The following is an 18,695-nucleotide window of genomic DNA, read 5'->3' as shown; positions in this document are numbered from 1 at the left end:
TCAGTTTTCTTCATGACAGATTATGTTTTACTGAGTTTCCTGGGTTTCTCCCTCTCAGAACTGCTTCTAGGGACATTCTTCCTCTGGGGACAGCTTCCTGAGATACCCACTTTGCTTTCCCTGACTCAGTTTGGTCACTGAATAGCAGCCAAAATGCTAGGATGCGGGGCTGGTAAAAGGCCCCTCCCTGAATTCAGGGTGAGTCTGCTCTCCTCATAGTTCAAATCCGGATTCCACACTAATTCAATGAGCATCACACTTGGCCAAGAGCATTATTTACAAGTTAATGTGGGATTCTGTTTGGTTATGACATTTTTATTTTTATTTAAGCTTATTAAAAATATAGCTAGAAATATGTCCCTGAATTCTGAGGGTATTTGTGATTGACTAAAACACAAGTGTGCCCTTGCAAAATTCCTCACTGGGCCAGGTTTAAAAATCTGTGCAGTCTGACTTCAGTGCTCTATTCAGCAAAAACATTCACGTGAAGACTGTGAATGATCCAAAGTGCCCTGACTGCTTGGGACAGCTGGCTAGTGCAGCCTTAGATGCTGTTTATGGTTCTGAATTCTCTAAGGGCCTGCACAGGCTTCACCTGCATCTTCGGAGATGCCCATTTAATCTTGGCCTGTGTCTTGTCCTATTTCTCTGTCTTCACCAGGACATTTTCTCAGGTGCCTTCATCTTCCATGACACAACCTGCAGATTGGACAAAGCCATACTGGGAGACCTGGTATTTGGTGGAGCTGACATAGGATGCCTTCACTGTCTGCCCTGATGTTTATCAAGTTCTTGGCAGTCCCAGTGAAGGACATGGCACTGTCTACCCCAGAGATGATGAGCTCCTCACCATTGTTCTGCACCTTGCCATGACCTTGCTGCAGACGTTGAGCCATTGCAGATGGTAGAGGGCAATACCCTACAGGGAGGCCAGCAGGTCCTGCTTGCAGGCTGAGTATGGGCAATGGTCTGGGGTGATGTGGCGACCTTTGTCCATCCTGAAAATTGCCTGAGCAGTTTTTTTGGCAGTGCTTCACAGTCGATATATTTTTGAGTGTCCCAGACCTTGGGCAAAGTCCCTCACCTTCACCGTAATCCCACTCATCTGCCTGGGCTCCACAATTGTGTTGTTATCACTGTTGTCCCTTTTGAACACTCAGCATCCAGGTGGTTCTTTTCTTCCTGGAAGCTGCCACCCATCCCACAGTGTTTCCTTTTTGCTCTTGGGGAGGCTGAGCCATGATGGCCCAGGCTTTTGGGCCAGCTACAGGCTGGTCATCCATCTGCTAGGTAAAATGCAGCATGACTTTGGAGAGAAGTCATGGTAGCTTTCAGCACTTTCTCTGTGTGGTTCCCTGGCTAGTAGTTGTCCATGGCTGAGGTGATTGCAAGAATGACCTGGGCTGCTTGGCCTCCGGTGGTGCCAGCTGTGTGGTCCAGCCCATCCACATATTTCTCTTGGGGAACAATGAAACATTTGTTCACATCTTCCAATATGTGACTCTCTGAGGCATCCAGGAAGTCATCAATGGAGATAACATCATTAGCAACATCTGTAAGAACATGGACTGTTTTTTTTTCCCACTGTTCTTTCTAAATATCCACAACTCCTGGACTGTTTACTCTGTGGCTTTACTGCTACAGCCAATGCAACATTGATAACCTGAGGACAGAGGGCTTCTAGCGGGCTTGCAGACATCTGAAAAAGTTTGATATCTTCTTCATTGTGTGAAATTCAACAAGCCAAGTTGGTGACCTGAGACAATTTGTTGGCGGGTTTCCAGAAAACTTGGGCAATGTCTTTAACTTCATTCTCATTTCCATTCTTTGCAGCACCAGTCACTATTAACAAGGGAATATTGGTTTCCAGCAGTGAATCTGACCAGGGGTCCGTGAGAGTTTGCAAAGCTATCTATGCAGGTCTGTGTTCTTCTTAATCACTTTATCTATTGCAAAATTGAGTGCATACTTCTTTTCTAAAAATATTTATTTATTTATTTACTTATTTATTTATTTACTTACTTACTTACTTACTTATTAGAGTGATGGAAATGGAGAGAGAAAAGAGGGGGAGAAATAGTGATGTGAAAGACAAACATCGATCTGTATGTGCCCCCCCCCCCCCCCCCGATAATGATGGCCCACATCTTTCAGTTCTTGTTGCATTTTAGCACCATGATGTTAGGTGTATCCACATGAAGTCCCTGGGCTCTATACTTGTATTCCCAAGTCTTTTTATTTATCTTCAGAGGGGAAGGGAAGGAGAGAGGAAGAGAAACATCAATGTATGGTTGCCTCTCCTGTATCCCCTGCTGGGAACTGGCCTGCAACCCAGGCATGTGCCCTGACTGGGAATCGAACTGTGATCATGTTCGATTGGCCCGTGCTCAATCCACTGAGCTACACCAGCTAGGGCTAAAATTTTATATAGTTATTTTTCTTTATTTTTATTTTTATTTTTTTAAATTGATTATGCTGTTACAGTTGTTCTATTCCCCCCTTCATTCCCCTCCACCCTACCCCCCATCCCCACCATTACCTCCCTTTAGTTTATGACCATGTGTCTCAAGTCCTTTAGATTCTATATTGCCCATGCTATTCTTGCCCCCCATCTATTTTCTATCTACTGTCTATGCTACTTATTTTCTGTACCTTCTCCCCCCATCTCCTCCTCCCACTCCCCTGTTGCTAACCCTCCTTGAGATCTTCACTTCTATGTTTCCACTCCTGATCTAGCTGTCCTTTTAGTTTGCTTTTGTTTTAGGTGTGGTTGTTAATAACTGTGAGTTTGTTGTCCTTTCACTGTTCATGTTTCTTTAACTTCTTTTTCTTCGATAAGTCCCTTTAACATTTCATATAATAAGGGCTTGGTGATGATGAACTCCTTGAATTTGATCTTATCTGAGAAGCACCTTATCTGTCCTTCCATTCTAAATGAAAGTTTTGCTGGATAGAGCAATCTTAGTTGTAGGTCTTTGGATTTCATGACTTGGAATACCTCTTTCCAGCCCCTTCTTGCCTGTAAGGTCTCTTTTGAGAAATCTGCTGACAGTCTGATGGGGACTCCTTTGTAGGTGACTGTCCCCTTAGCTCTTGCTGCTTCTAGGATTCTCTCCTTCATTTTAATTTTGGCTAATGTAATTATGATGTGCCTTGGTGTGTTCCTTCTTGGGTCCAACTTCTTTGGGACTCTCTGAGCTTCCTGGATTTCCCGGAAGTCTATTTCCTTTGCCAGATTGGGGAAGTTCTCCTTCATTATTTGTTCAAATAAGTTTTCCACTGGTGGCTGTGCCTTTCCCCCTTCTGGTACCCCTATAATTCGGATGTTGGAGCATTTAAAGATGTCCTGGAGGTTCCTAAGACTCTCCTCATTTCTTTGAATTCTTGCTTCCTGACTCTTTTCTGTTTGGCCATTATTTGCTTTCTTCTGGTCCACTCCATTGATTTGAGTCCCAGTTGCCTTTTCGTTGGTATTGGTGTCCTGTGCAATTCCATTCATTTCAATTAGTTTCGCCTTCATATATTTGTCTAATTTGTAGGTATAATCAACCAGTTCTGTGAGGATCCTGATGACCAGTGTTTTAAACTGTGCGTCTGAGAGTTTTGCTATTTCTTCATCGCTTAGATCTATGGCTCTGGGGCTTTGAGATCTGGCGACATTTTTGGTCTGTTCTGGCCTTTTAAGTGTGAGAAACGGTGCCTTGGACTCCCAGGTCGCTGGGTTGTGATGCTGTATGTGGGGGAGTGGTCAGAGCGGGGAAATGGCGACCCCCTCTACTGTTTGTCACAGCTGGGTGAGGATCAGCGGATTAGGTGGTTCACCTGGGCCGGGCCCCTCAGAGTCGCTGTGTTATGACGCTGCATGTGGAGGTGGGGTCAGAGCAGGGAAATGGCGGCGCCCTCCACTGCCGCTTGCCGCGGTGACCCACCGGGCCCAGGTCCAACTGCCCACTCCCTCGCCTGTCCGCCTGCGCACAAATGCGCAACCACAGTCAACACGCAGCACCGCTCCCCGCTGTCTCCCCTGCGGTCGCTCACCTGGTGGCTCGCTTGGTCGCTCACTAGGTCCAACCTTGCGCCTGGATTCCGCACCTGAGTCCGGCTCACCGAGACCTCCTGTGCAATCCCGCTTCACCAGCCGCTGGTTTCGCCCCTTACCAGTCAGGCTGAAGAATTTGTTGTTAACGGACTTCTGAAAAGTTCAATTTTCCGTGTTCTGGCTGTGTTTTCTGTTGCTGATATTTAATTGTCTCTAAACTTGGTTGTGTGAGAAGGCACCGCACATCCACCTATGCCTCCATCTTGGCGGAAGTTCCATAGTAATTTCTTACAATCCCTTTTATTTCTGTGGTATCAGTTGTAATCTCTCCTCTTTCATTTCTTTTTTTTTTAAATTTATTTATTTTTTAAAATTGATTATGCTCTTACAGTTGTTCTATTCCCCCCTTCATTCCCCTCCACCCTGCCCCCCCAATCCCACCATTACCCCCCTTTAGTTTATGTCCATGTGTCTCAAGTCCTTTAGGTTCTATATTTCCCATGCTATTCTTGCCCCCCCCATCTATTTTCTATCTACTGTCTATGCTACTTATTTTCTGTACCTTCTCCCCCCATCTCCTCCTCCCACTCCCCTGTTGCTAACCCTCCTTGAGATCTTCATTTCTATATTTCCACTCCTGATCTAGCTGTTCTTTTAGTTTGCTTTCGTTTTAGGTGTGGTTGTTAATAACTGTGAGCTTGTTGTTCTTTCACTGTTCATATTTCTTTAACTTCTTTTTCTTCGATAAGTCCCTTTAACATTTCATATAATAAGGGCTTGGTGATGATGAACTCCTTGAATTTGATCTTATCTGAGAAGCACCTTATCTGTCCTTCCATTCTAAATGAAAGTTTTGCTGGGTAGAGCAATCTTGGTTGTAGGTCTTTAGATTTCATGATTTGGAATATTTCTTTCCAGCCCCTTCTTGCCTGTAAGGTCTCTTTTGAGAAATCTGCTGACAGTCTGATGGGGACTCCTTTGTAGGTGATTGTCCCCTTAGCTCTTGCTGCTTCCAGGATTCTCTCCTTCAGTTTAATTTTGGCTAATGTAATTATGATATGCCTTGGTGTGTTTCTTCTTGAGTCCAACTTTTTTGGTACTCTCTGGGCTTCTTGGATTTCTTGGAAGTCTATTTCCTTTGCCAGATTGGGGAAATTTTCTTTTATTATTTGTTCAAATAGTTTTTCCACTGGTGGTTGTGTGTTTCCCCCTTCTGGCACCCCTATAATTCGGATATTGGAGCATTTAAAGATGTCCTGGAGGTTCCTAAGACTCTCCTCATTTCTTTGAATTCTTGCTTCTTGACTCTTTTCTGTTTGGCCATTATTTGCTTTCTTCTGGTCCACTCCATTGATTTGAGTCCCAGTTTCCTTTTCATCTCTATGGGTTTCCTGTGGAATTCCATTCATTTCCCTTAATTTAGCCTTCATATGTTTCTCTAATTTGTGGCTATAATCAACCAGATCTGTGAGGAAGCTGATGACCAGTGTTTTAAACTGTGCGTCTGAGAGTTTTGCTATTTCTTCGTCGCTTAGATTTATCTCTTGGGCTTTGAGGTCTCCCTGCGACATTTTTGGTCTGTTCTGGCCCTTTAAATGTGAGAAACTGCGCCTTGGGCTCCCAGGTCGCTGGGTTGTGACGCTGTATGTGGGGGCGTGGTCAGAGCGGGGAAATGGCGGCGCCCTCTATCGCCGCTGCCGCAGGTCCAACCGCCCACTCCCTTGCTCGCGCGCAATTAGGCAACCGCAGTCAACTCGCTGCACCGCCTCCCCACTGTCTCCTCTGCAGTCGCTCACCCGGTGGGTTGCTCGGTCGCTCACTAGGTCCAATCCTGGGTTTGGAAACCGTGCGTCTGGATTCGCGCGTCTGGATTCCGCGCCCGGGTCCGACCGAGCCCTCCCTTGCAGCTCCTCACCAGACGCCGGTTTCGCCCCTTACCGGTCGGGCTGAAGAATTTGTTGTTAGCGGACTTCCGAAAAGTTCAGTTTTCCGTGTTCTGGTTGTGTTTTCTGATGCTAATATTTAGTTGTCCCTAAACTTGGTTGTGTGAGGAGGCACGGCACATCCACCTAAACCTCCATCTTGGCGGAAGTCTTCTCTTTCATTTCTGATTGTGTTTGAGTCCTCTCTCTTCTTTTCTTAATGAGCCTACTTAAAGGCTTGTCCATTTTGTTTATCTTTTCAAAGAACCAACTCCTGGATTCATTGATCTTTAGGATTGTGCTTTTAGTCTCTGTGTCATTTAGTTCTGCCTTGATCTTGGTTATTTCCTTCCTTCTACTTGCTCTGGGCTGTCTTTGTTGTTGTTCCCTGAGTTCTTGCAGGTGTAGGGTTAGGTTGTTTGTTTGAAATGTTTCTATCTTCTTTAGGTAGGCCCGTACTGCTATAAACTTCCCTCTCAGGACTGCCTTTGCTGTGTCCCATAAGTTTTGGGTTGTTGTGAGTTCGTTTTCATTTGTTTCCAGAAACGTTTTGATTTCTTCCCTAATTTCATTCTTGACCCATTCGTTTAATAGCATACCATTCAGTCTCCATGATTTTGGGTGCTTTGGGTTTTTTCCTTTGGGGTTGGTTTCCAATTTCAGTCCCTTGTGGTGAGAGAAAATGCTTGGTATGATTTCAATTTTCTTGAATTTGTTGAGGCTCTTTTGTGTCCTATCATGTGGTCTATTTTTGAAAATATTCCATGTGCATTTGAAAAGAATGTGTATTTAGCTTCTTTGGGATGAAGGGCTCTATATATATCAGTTAAGTCCCTTTCATCTAGGGTGTTGTTTAACGCCACAATATCTTTGTTGATATTTTGTTTGGTAGATCTGTCCATTTTTGATAGTGGGGGTGTTAAAATCCCCTACTATAATTGTGTTGCTGTCAATATCTTTCTTGAAGTACTTTAAGATTTTCTTGATATATTTGGGTGCCCCTGTGTTTGGTGCATATATATTTATGATGTTAATGTCTTCTTGGTGGATTCTTTCCTTGAGTATACTGAAGTGACCTTCTGGGTCTCTCTTAATGGCCCTCTTTTTGAAGTCTATTTTGTCTGATATGAGAATTGGTACCCTAGTTTTTCTTTCTTGTCCGTTTGCTTGGAAAATTTGTTTCCAGCCTTTCACCTTTAGTCTGTGGTGATCTTTTGTCCTGAGGTGGGTCTCTCGTAGGCAGCATGTGTGAGGATCATGCTTTCTTATCCATTCAGCTATTCTGTGTCTTTTGATTTGAGCATTTAATCCATTTACATTTCAGATTATTATTGATAGGTACTTATTCATTGCCATTTTTGTACCTGTGTTCCTTTCTGCCTCTTACTTTTCCTTCCTTTTTTTAAAGCAGTACTTTTAGTATTTCTTGTAGGACTGGTTTGGTGGAGGCATATTTTTAATCTTCTTTTGTCTTGGAAGCTCTTTATTTGGCCTTTTATCTTGATTGAGAACCTGGCTGGGTAAAGTAGTCTTGGTTGTAGGCCTCTGGTTCTCATTACTTGGAATATTTCTTGCCATTCTCTTTTTGCTTGAAGTATTTCCATTGAGAAGTCAGTAGCTAACCTTATTGGGACTCCCTTGTATGTTACTTCTTTTTTCTCCCTAGCTGCCTTTAAGATTCTCTCTTTGGCTTGGAATTTTGCCATTTTAATGATGATGTGTCTTGAAGTGGGCCTTCTTGGGTTCCTCTTATTGGGAGTCTCTGTGATTCCTGGATTTGTGTGACTTTCTCTCATGAAATTAGGGAAATTTTCTCTCATTACTCTTTCAAATACATTTTCTATCCCTTGTTCTTCTTCTTCTCCTTCTGGTATTCCTATTATTTGGATATTATTACGTTTCATATTATCTTGCATTTCTCTTAATCCCTCTTTATTCTTTCTGAGCTTCTTTTCATTTTCCTGCTCTTTCTGTGTGTTTTCTACTTTGTCCTCCAACTCGCTAATCTGATCCTCTGCCTCATCAATTCTACTTTTGAAACTTTCTACTGTGTTCTTCAATTTGGAAATTGTATTCTTCATTTCCTCTTGTTCCTGGCTGATAGTTTCTATTTTCTTTTTCATGTTGATATAGTTTGCGGTGAGATCATTGTAGCTCCCCTGTAGTTTCTAATAGCTCATTTTGAGCTCTTTGAACTTTGTGATAACCAGTGCTTTGAATTCACTATCTGATCATTGATTAGCTTCTATTTCATCTAACATTCTTTCTGAAATTTCTGCTTTTTTTTTCATTTGGGGATTGTTTCTTTATCTTCCCATTCTTTGTGAGACTCTTCTTGTTAGCCTCAGCTTCTAAAATTGATCTGTTCTGACTCCCTGGGTTTATGGTGTGAACTTCTGTGGTATAATACTTGTGAATTTCAGTGGTGCAGACTCCTTCAGGTATGTTGATGTTCTCTGTTTCCACCTACTCCTTTTATTGTATATGTGTAATCAGTTGGAGGGGGAGGCAAAATGGTTTACGACTGCAGAAGAGTATTTTATGATATTTACAGTCAGCCGGTAGAGAGGAGATAGGTGATCTTTAGGCTATATATAGTGTTAACTGTATTCTTCAACACAACTTGCCACTCTTATAAAAGGATGGACAAAAGATAAGCCTCTTGTTGGGGAGGGAAATCTTGTTAGTTGGAACTAGAAAGCAGTGAGGTTGCAGACAGTCAGAGTTTGAGGTAAGGTGAGTGTAAAGAACAGTAAATAGGTGTAGTGTGTGAGCAAATAGAGTTAATCACTACAGTAATAGAATTCAGGGACCTGTACAATGGGCCAAAGTCCAGGGGATGTGTTGTGAAGTATTTACTGTTGTATAGATCAGCTATTATTTACAGTAATATTAGAGCAGCAATCATATAACAAACTCTATGTGATCTGTCTGAGTAGGGGGTATAGAGCTTTAGGTAGTGTGCTAAAGGAAAACATGTGGCATGGAGTATAGAGGATTAGCAAAGCACTGTGGAGGAAAGAACAGGGGGAGCCTGTCTAATAATACAATATAACCACTCAAGACTAAGAAGCCTATACAGAAAGAGGATGTATTTCCAAGTCTTGTTCAGCCCCATCATTCCTCAGTTTCAAGCTACCATCTTCTACACATTTCAGCTGAACAAGCAATTTGTAGACACCTGTCATGTGATCCACAACAAGCAGCCAGGTAACAGTTGAGAGCAAAGATGAGCTGCCTGAACTATATTGCCCAGGTCACAGAAGAAGAGGGGTTATCTGCAAATTCCCACACAGCCCTCTACATTAAATCATCTTGTTTTTCAATAATTTGTAGCAGCCAGACCTTCTCCTTGAGAACTGACTCTCCTTTGTAATTTCATCTTATTCCCCCAAAATTCTCACTTGCTTGTTTCCTCAGATGTAGCCAAAACCTGGACCTTCTTGGAATGGCCTCTCTTCTCATTAGAGGGCCCCTTCCTATTGGTGTTCACCAGTTGTAACCTGTGCAACAAGTGTCTCCAATAGTCTCTCCACTGCCAGAGCCCTGAAGTCTCTAGACTTCACAGGGTTTCTTTCTGAAGTCTATGTAGTCTGTGTGAACATCAGGCATTTCTGTGGGTAAGGGAGTAAACACAGGAATTTTCCCAAGGCCTGGAACCAATGGATGCCACTTGGTATTCCTTCCATCAAACTCCAAGGAGGAAATCCTGGTGAACTTTCTTAGTACAAATTCTAAAGAAAGTAGCAATAGAAGAAAAATGTTTACAACAAATAAAATCAATTTTCAAAGTCAACAGCCAACATCACTGTAGAACACTGGATGAATGCTAAAAGTGCTTCTATTATCACAGGGGGGAAACATCTTATGAACCCAGTATTAGTCAACATGGGTCTGCAAATTCTAAGTGTCACACTAAAATAAGAATAAAACAATTGTAAATCTTTCCAAAGATGAGATTAAGTTTTTCCACTTGCTGACAACATGATTTTTCACTAGGAGACATGAGACAGGCTCACAGAGAACCACTAAGAGTATTATAATAATATGAGGAGATACATTTGTGTGGCTGAATACATGCTCAATATATAAAAATATAACAGCTTGTGTATCCTGTAAGATACAGTGAAAATTAGAAATAGAAGAAGTGTTACTGGCAAAAGTGACAAAAACATTAAATACCTAAGAACAAATCTAATGAGTAAGGTAATATATATTGTGTATGGAAGATTAATTCTAAAAATGTCAATCTTTCCAAAATCAATATATAAATCAAATGTACTTTTAGCCTGAATGTCACTGAAGATTAATGGGGAACCGGATACAAGTATTTAAAAATTCACATGGCAGAATTTATGTCTGAGAATGGCCAACATGTTTAGGGAGAACACAGAGTGGTTACTTGCCATAGCAGATATTGAAATTTAAATGGATGCATACACATAGAGAACATAATTTATGGTGTAAACGGTGGTAAAACTCAGTAGTTGACAGACTATATTTATGGGTCAGACATGGCTACTAACCATCAGCAAGAGAGAAAACAAGACTTCTATCTCTTACAATACACAATATTGGAAATGATTAAAGATTGACATGTAAGAGGTGAGGAATTTCATTGAAATGGTTGGTGCAGGAGCCAGATTGCATGGGGTTGGGAGGTGGATTGGAGGTGAACAGTGGGACCAGTCACTGGAATGTGACACAGTAAACATACCCACATTTTGAGATGCACACACACCTACTCTGGCAGACACTGACCTAATCTACAGACTCTTGGTTTTACTTTTCAGGCTGATGGAGGCCATTTGTTTGACATGTAGAGAAGTTCATAACAGGTAAAGATAATAGCCTACAACAAGATGCCAATGACTTCATTAGTATAATAAATACATCAACTAACCAACACATGAGCTTTATTGACCAATACCTGTGTACTGGGCAATGTTGGGTAAGAAATATTCTTATACAAACCTTCCAGTCAAAACAGAGGTGTAGGTTGATACACTGTGCTTCCTCACACTACCAAAAGAAGGACAACAACAGATTTAAAAACAAAAAACAACCATAACTGTTGAAAATTGAACTGTATGGAAGTCTGACAACCCAGGAGTTAAAGAAACATTCAGTCAAACCGGCAGGAGAGGTAAAGATGGGCAGCTGGGGCACAGAGGACACTAGGCAAAGTGGCAGCTGGAGGACCTGGCGAGGTGTGGATGGCAAACCTGGTGGTCCCACATTTGCATGTGGCTACCCCAGTAGCAAAAACTAGGGAGTGAGACAGACCACACAACTCAGGGTTCCAGCCCTGGGAAATAAAGTCTCAAAACCTCTGACTGAAAAAACCAGTGAAGGTTGTGGTGGTGGAAGAAGCTCTCAGCCTCACAGGAGAGTTTGTTGGAGAGACCCACAGGAGCCTAGGAGTACACAATACCACTCTCTTGGAATCAGCACCAGAAGGACCCAATTTGCTGGTTGGTAGGGAAGGAAGGGACTGAAAGCAGGCCGAGAGCTGAGTAAGTGGCATTGTTCCCTCTTGGACCCCTCCCTGACATACAGTGCCACAATGCAGCAACCTGGGTTGCCCCACCCTGCCAAATACCTAAGGCTCTTCCACTTCCTACAGAACATAGGTCCCGAGACAAAATAATATGGCCCAAATGATTAAAATGATTGAAGCTCAAGAAAAAACACAACTAAGCAACGAAGATATAGCCAACCTGTCAGATGCAGAGTTCAAATTACTGGTAATCAGGATGCTCACAGAAATGGATGAGTATGGTCACAAAATAGAGGAAAAAGTGAAGGCTATGAAACGTGAAATAAAGGACAATATACAAGGAACCAACAGTGAAGGGAAGGAAACTGGGACTCAAATCAATGCTTTGGAGCAGAAGGAAGAAATAAGCATTCAGCCAGAACAGAATGAAGAAAGAATTTTAAAAAATGAAGAGAGGCTTAGGAACCTCTGGAACAACTTTCAATGTTCCAACATCAGAATCATAGGGGTGCCAGGAGGAGGAGAGGAAGACCAAGAAATGGAAGTTATTTGAAAAAATAATGGAGGAGACCTTCCCCAATCTGGCAAAGGAAAGAGACTTTCAGAAAGTCCAGGAAGCTCAGAGAGTCTCAAAGAAGTTGGACCTAGGAAAGAGCACACCAAGGCTCATATTAATTACATAACCCAAGAAGAAAGACCAGGAGAGAATCTTAAAAGCAGCAAAAGAAAAGGAGACTGTTATCTCCGAAGGAGTTCCCATAAGACTATTAGCTGATTTCTCAAAGGAAAGCTTACAAGCAAGAAGGGGCTGGAAAAAAGTATCCCAATTCATGAAAGGCAAGGACCTACATCCAAGAAACTCTATGCAGCAAAGCTATCATTTAGAATGGAAGGGCAGATAAAGCACTTCCCAGATAAAGTCAAGTTAAAGGAGACCATCATCACCAAGCCCTTATTGCATGAAATGTTGTAGGGGCTTATCTGAGGAAAATAAGAAGATAAAAATATAAACAGTAAAATGACTACAAGCTCACAACTATCAACAACTGAACCTAAAAAACAAAAATGAACTAAGTAAACAACTAGAACAGAAATAACAGAAATGAAGATCACATGGAAGGTTATCAGTGGGGAGGGGTATCAGTGGGGTTGGGATGGGGGAAACGGTACAGGGAATAAAAAGCATAAATGGTAGGTACAAAATAGACAGGGTCGAGGTTAAGTACAGTATAAGAAATGTAGAAGCCACCGGTCAAGGATGGCTATCATAAACAAAACAACAAACAACAAATGTTGGAGAGGGTGTGGGGAAAAGGGGACCTTAGTTCACTGTTGGTGGGATTGCAGACTGGTACAACCATTATGGAAAACAGTATGGAATTTTCTCAGAAAAATAAAAATCGACCTGCCTTTTGACCCAGCAATTCCGCTGCTAGGATTATATCCTAAGAATCCTAAAACATCAGTATCAAAGAACCTATGCACCACAATGTTCATAGCAGCACAATTTACAATAGCCAAGAGTTGGAAGCAACCCAGGTGCCCATCAGTAAATGAATGGATCCAAAAATTGTGGTACATATACACAATGGAATTCTATGCTGCAGAGAGAAAGAAGGAGCTACTACCTTTTGCAACAACATGGATGGAACTGGAAAGCATTATGCTGAGTGAAATAGGCCAGGTGTTTAAAGACAAATACCATATAATCTCATCTTTAACAGGAAGCTAAACAACAAAACAAACAAGCAAGCAGAATAAAAACAAAGACACTGAAATAGAGAACAGGGGGACAGCAACCAGAGGGGAGAGGGGAGGGAATTTTGGGAGAAAAATGGGATTTAGAGGAACAAGTATAAAAGATACAGGGACAACAACTAAGGGGGGTGGAAATGGGAGGGAGATGAGGAGCACTGAGGGGGTGGGCTGGGATGGGAGAAAAAGAAAACTGTACTTGAAAAATAACTAAATAAAAATATTGTCTGTTATATTAAAAAAGAAGAAATGTAGAAGCCAAAGAACTTATATGTATAAGTTCATGGACATGAACTAAGTGGTGGACGATCTGGGTGGGAGGGAAGGTACAGGGCAGAGGGGAATAAAGGAGAGAAAAATGGGACAACTGTAATAGCATAATCAATAAAATATATTTAAAGAAGTATTCCAGTACAGTCTCATGTCTTACATCTTACTCCAAAGAATGGCAGATCTACAATGACAGGGATTTACAGAAGGTGCCAAGGCTGCAAGCACATGAATGTCAGATGCTTGGGGATTAATGAGGACCAATATCCACAAGGAACAGAAGACTTCTATTGTCCCCTTCACAGGCTTTTATAAAAAGCCTGTTCAAGAGGAAAGTTCTTTCTGGTGAGCAGGGGATAAAGTTAAGCGAAGTCCATTGTCTTGAGGATCCTCTAGTGAGTGTTAGCCAATAGTTTCCTGGGCCATCTGACACACCCAGAGGTCTTCTGGCTTCTTTTCCTAGAGAGTTTCTCTAGAACCCCTAAACCAATTCCTTCAATATCCCATGAGTGTCCCAACATAGTGCCTTTCTTCTCTAGGGTTAGGACATAGAAAATACTGCTTACACTGAGCTCTTTGGAATCTGGATTTGTACATGCTGTCAATTCCATTGAGGATCTGACAGATGATGGGTACATCATCTGTCTTGGTAAAAGGGAACAAGAATGTTTATGCCTATAGGGGAGGTGGCACATGACAACCGGTCATGTACCAGATGATACATGAATTGTATCTTAAAGTACACAAGGACATCATGATCCAGAAGTGATGATGTCTCCAATATTTCCATCCCCCCATGTTCCTGTTCCCCAGTTAGACACAGAGAGCTGCAGGAGCCCTGGCATTTCCACCACTGCTGAAGGACACCTGTCACCAGTGCATCCTGCTGAGGACCATGTTCCAGGGATTCTGTGTGTCTTGGGATAGAGTACCCACCCCACCCACCACCCTCCTGTACTCTTAGCTTCAATACACACTACTAAGGATTAAAAAGAACAATAACAGTCAGTTAAATGTGATCATAAAACAGGATATGAAGTGATTGAAATGTGATGATCTTATTTAACTAAGAAAAATTCCACTGGAAGGCCAGCCAAATTCACAAGCACAATCAATTAGCGTTTAGGATAAATCAACACTGCTCCTTGGCAAAGTTGATTAGATTCAGTGTGATATTTGTCTTCAGGGATGAGTTGGTTATTCTGTTCGACTTTGCGCTAACATTTTTCCTTTTTGTTGCATAATTGGAACACCTGACTTTTACTGCCAGTTACTGTGCTGAACATTGTTCCTGAGTTAATTATTTATCCTCATATAAATTGTTTGCTTTCAGCCTTCATGTACAAATGAGGAAACTGAGGCTGGGCACCAGCAATTTGCCAAAGACCCCACAAGTAGAAAGTTCCACAACTGAGCTTGAAACCAGGTAGGCTCAAAAACAGAGCTCTTCTGCACAACTCAGTAACTTAATATATTTTAAATTTGAAAGATCCAAACAGCCCTGCAGAGTTCAAAACAATGTGTACATCTTTCAGAGTAAGATTCTCAAGTGGACTGGATTGAAACTCTACAGTAATTTTGGAATAGTTGACTTTACATTTTCTAATATTTCTCCAGCCACAAGGTGTGTGTGCCTTGGTGTTTTCAGATTCCTTGTTACATCTGTTAGGAAATATCATGACATTATCTTTCAAGCTTTGCCTGTTTGAACTGTGTGAACTTCAGTGTATTCTAGTTGCTGCTGGAGTTCCTGTTGCAAGTTGTGCCCTTATCTCCAATGTGTCAGAGGGTGGGAAAGGTTTATGGGAAGAGAGGGTGGTTCGCAAACTGCCCTGCATTCAGCTCCATCAAAAACTTTCATTTATTCTCATAGTTTTTCTCAGTAGGTTATAGATTTCTCCGAGAGTCATTCAACTATCTACATACCATGACCAATTCATTAATTTGTTTTTGTCTGTTTTTTTCTCCTGTTTGAAAAAAAAAAAACACAATGATGCTGACAGGATGTTGGCCTTCGTTTTTTACTAGTCTTTAAAAAAGTACATTTTATTGATTACGCTGTTCCAATTTTGTATCTTTGCCCCCTTCCCTCCAGCAATCTCTACCACCCCACTTAGTTCATGTCCATAGGTCATGAGTGTAAGTTCTTTGGCTTCTCTCTTTTCTATACTATTTTTAACCTCCTCCTGTCTATTTTGTTCCTCCTAACTATGCTTCTTAATCCCTGAAACATTTCCTCTTTTCTCTCCCCTTTCCTGTCCCAGCTGATAACCCTCCAAATGATACCCATACCTATGATTCTGTTCCTGCATTGGTTGTTTGCTTAGTGTGTTTTTGTTTATGTTTTTATTTTTTATATTCAGATGTTGATAGTTGTGAGTTTGTTGTCATTTTAATGTTCATGGTTTTGATCTTCTTCTTTTTCTTAAATAAATCCCTTAACATTTCATGTAATGATCAGTTGGTGATGATGAACTCCTTTAGCTTTACCTTGTCTGGGAAGCACTTTATCTGCTCTTCCATTCTAAATTATAACTTTGCTGGATAGAGTAATCTTGGTTGTAGGTCCTTGCTTCTCATGACTTTGAATATTTCTTGCCAGCCCCCTTTTTCCTGCAAAATCCCTTTGAGAAATCTGCTGACAGTCTTATGGGAACTCCTTTGGAGGTAACTCTCTTTTCTTTTGCTGCTTGTAAGATTCTCTCTTTATCTTTAATCTTTAGCATGTTAATTATGATATGTCTTGGTGTGGTTCTGTTTGAGTCCAACTTGATTGGGACTCTCTGTGTTTCCTGGACTTGTATGTCTATTTCTTTCACCAAATTAGGGATGTTTTCTTTCATTATTTTTTCAAATAGATTTTCAATTTCTTGCTCTTTCTCTTCTTCAGGCATATCTATGGTGCAAATGTTGCACCTCTTGAGGTTGTCCTAGAAGCTGCTTATACTACCCTCACTTTTTTGGAATTTTTTTTCTTCTTGTTGTTGTGATTGGTTGTTTTTTTTTTTTTGCATCCCTATGTTCCAAATCCTTGACTTGATTGTCAGCTTTATCCACTCTACTGTTGTTTGCCTGTAAATTGTTCTTTATTTCAGTTAGTGAATCCTTTGTTTCTGGCTGGCTCTTTTCTATGCTCTGATGTTCTCACTAAGTTCCTTGAGCATCCTTATAACCTGTGTTTTGAACTCTTCATCTGAGAGATTGCTTATCTTAGTGTTGTTTAGCTCTTTTTCTGGAGTTTTGGTCTGTTCTTTCATTTGGGTCATATTTCTTTGTCTCCTCATTTTGGCAGCCTCATTGTGTTTGTCCCTATGTATTAGGTAGAATTTTTTGGACTCAGTGTCTTGGTAGTGTGCCGTAATGTAGTAGGTATCCTGTAGGGTCCAGTGGCACAGCCTCCCCTATCACCCAAGCTGGGTATTAGAGGTGCACCCTTTGTGTAGGCTGAGTACACCCTCCTCTTGTAGTTGAGCCATGGTTGCTGTTGGCAGATCAATGGGAGGGATTTACCCAGGGCAGTTAGCTGCAAGGATTGGCTGTGACCACCTCACCAATCTCTGCCCTCTGTGGAGTATCAAGTGTGAGTGGCAGGGTAGCAGTGCTGTAAAGTGTTCTGTAGCTGTTCACTGAGTGCTCTGGCCCTTGAGTCCCCCAGGTGGTGCAGCCCAAGGTCATCCCCAATCCTTAGGAATGGCCGTCCTTCATAAGCTATAAAGCAATCTGAGAAGGCTGCTCCTTGTGCTGGGCTTTCAGATTCCCAGTCAAAGCCAAGCTGTGAAGCTAATGTGGCTGCTGCTAGCTTGGCCTGGAGCTCACTGAAGCCAGTGGTTGCTTGTTTGATAGAATTTAGGAAGTTGTGAAGCATGAATCAAGACCAGTTTGTCATATGGAAAGGCAGCTTAGGTTGGCCCATAAGTTGGTGAGCAGAATCTCTGGGGATCTCCAAGGCCATTCAAACAGTGTTGGCCAGGGTGATGGAGTCTCAAATATGGCACCAGCCTGCCGGCTCCATGGCTCTGTGTGGGGAGGGCTCAGAAAAGGGACACTGGCCTCTGCTTGCTCCAATGCCAGACACTCAAGCCTCTCTCAGCATGCCTCTGGTGCCCTCCAAGCTGCCTCCCTGGCTCTGGAGCTCAGAGGGAGTAAGCCTGTGTAGGTGAGTCCATGTGTGGGTTCTTTAATAGGAAATGCTTGGGGCTCCATCAGTTTCTTCCACTGACTCAATTGCCAATGGTTTCCTCAGCCAGAACAGGTGGGCAATTATGTTCCTCACCCTGGAACCTTGGGCTGGGGGTCTTGTGTGGCGTGCACCTGCTCGCTTTGGAAATATGCCTCCTGAAATTTTATCCACCACACCTGGCAGAGAGACCAGACCAATCTGTGTCTGTGTCCCTCCTATGGGTCTGAATAGATGTGGTTTCTTTAATTCCGTAGTTGTCAGACATCCATTTGACTTGATTTCTGATGGTTCTGAGTGATGGTTGTTCTACATTTTAATTGTAATTAGAATGTAGTTGTTCAGAGTGGTGAGCTGTGTCTGCCTACACTGCCATCTGGATAGGACGCCTTACTGTCTTTAGTTTTATGTTCACAGAAGATGGGGCAGAATGTACACAGTGCTCCAATCTACCCTTATTTCCAGACAGGCATGGCCTTCCCTGTGGTTTACTTTGTACCCACAGAGTGCAATTGCTGGGCAGTGGGGTCAGAGGATGCTTAATTTACAAGAAACAGCCACACTGTCCGCCAGAGTGCCAGTACAATTTGGCTTTCCCAGCAGCCAAGAGAAATCCCAGTGTTGCCCCACAGGGAAAACACTGGAGCAATTGGGATGGTGTCCACTCAGCCACCCTTCACTCCCCAGGGCAGCCAGGGCACTGAGGCCCTCTGCTTGACCTGCCATAGCCTGTCTCCAGTCACAAGGCTGTCCCTGTCCCACTGTGCACTGGTGTTTCAGGGTATCATGTACAGGTTTCTGTGTTCCCTACCAGCCACCTGGTTCATGGTGTCTGGTCTTCCCTCATGCTGTTCCCACGAAATCCCTCCTCCCAACACCACTTCATGTCAAATCCTATCTCTTCTGAGAGGCTCTCAAGCATGCTCCTCTGTACTAAGGCTGCTTCCTAATGTTTTTCCTCAGAATGGTCCGTGCCCCCAGCCTTCCACAGGGTGTCTGTGCATGGCTGGGGACAGAAGGATGGGCCCTATG

General features: G+C 42.5%; 1 pseudogene; it reads right to left on the bottom strand.

The window, feature by feature from the left end:
• Window positions 1-544: 544 nt before the first annotated feature.
• Window positions 545-18,490, bottom strand: LOC119043722 (catenin alpha-1-like; annotated as a pseudogene).
• Between the last annotated feature and the right edge of the window lie 205 nt (window positions 18,491-18,695).

The sequence above is a fragment of the Artibeus jamaicensis genome, unplaced genomic scaffold, assembly GCF_021234435.1.
Source record: "Artibeus jamaicensis isolate MK-2021 breed Jamaican fruit bat unplaced genomic scaffold, CSHL_Jam_final scaffold_614, whole genome shotgun sequence".
NCBI lineage: Eukaryota > Metazoa > Chordata > Mammalia > Chiroptera > Phyllostomidae > Artibeus > Artibeus jamaicensis.
The sequence above is the reverse complement of the archived record's forward strand: the minus strand, read 5'-3'. Positions and strand labels throughout refer to the sequence as shown.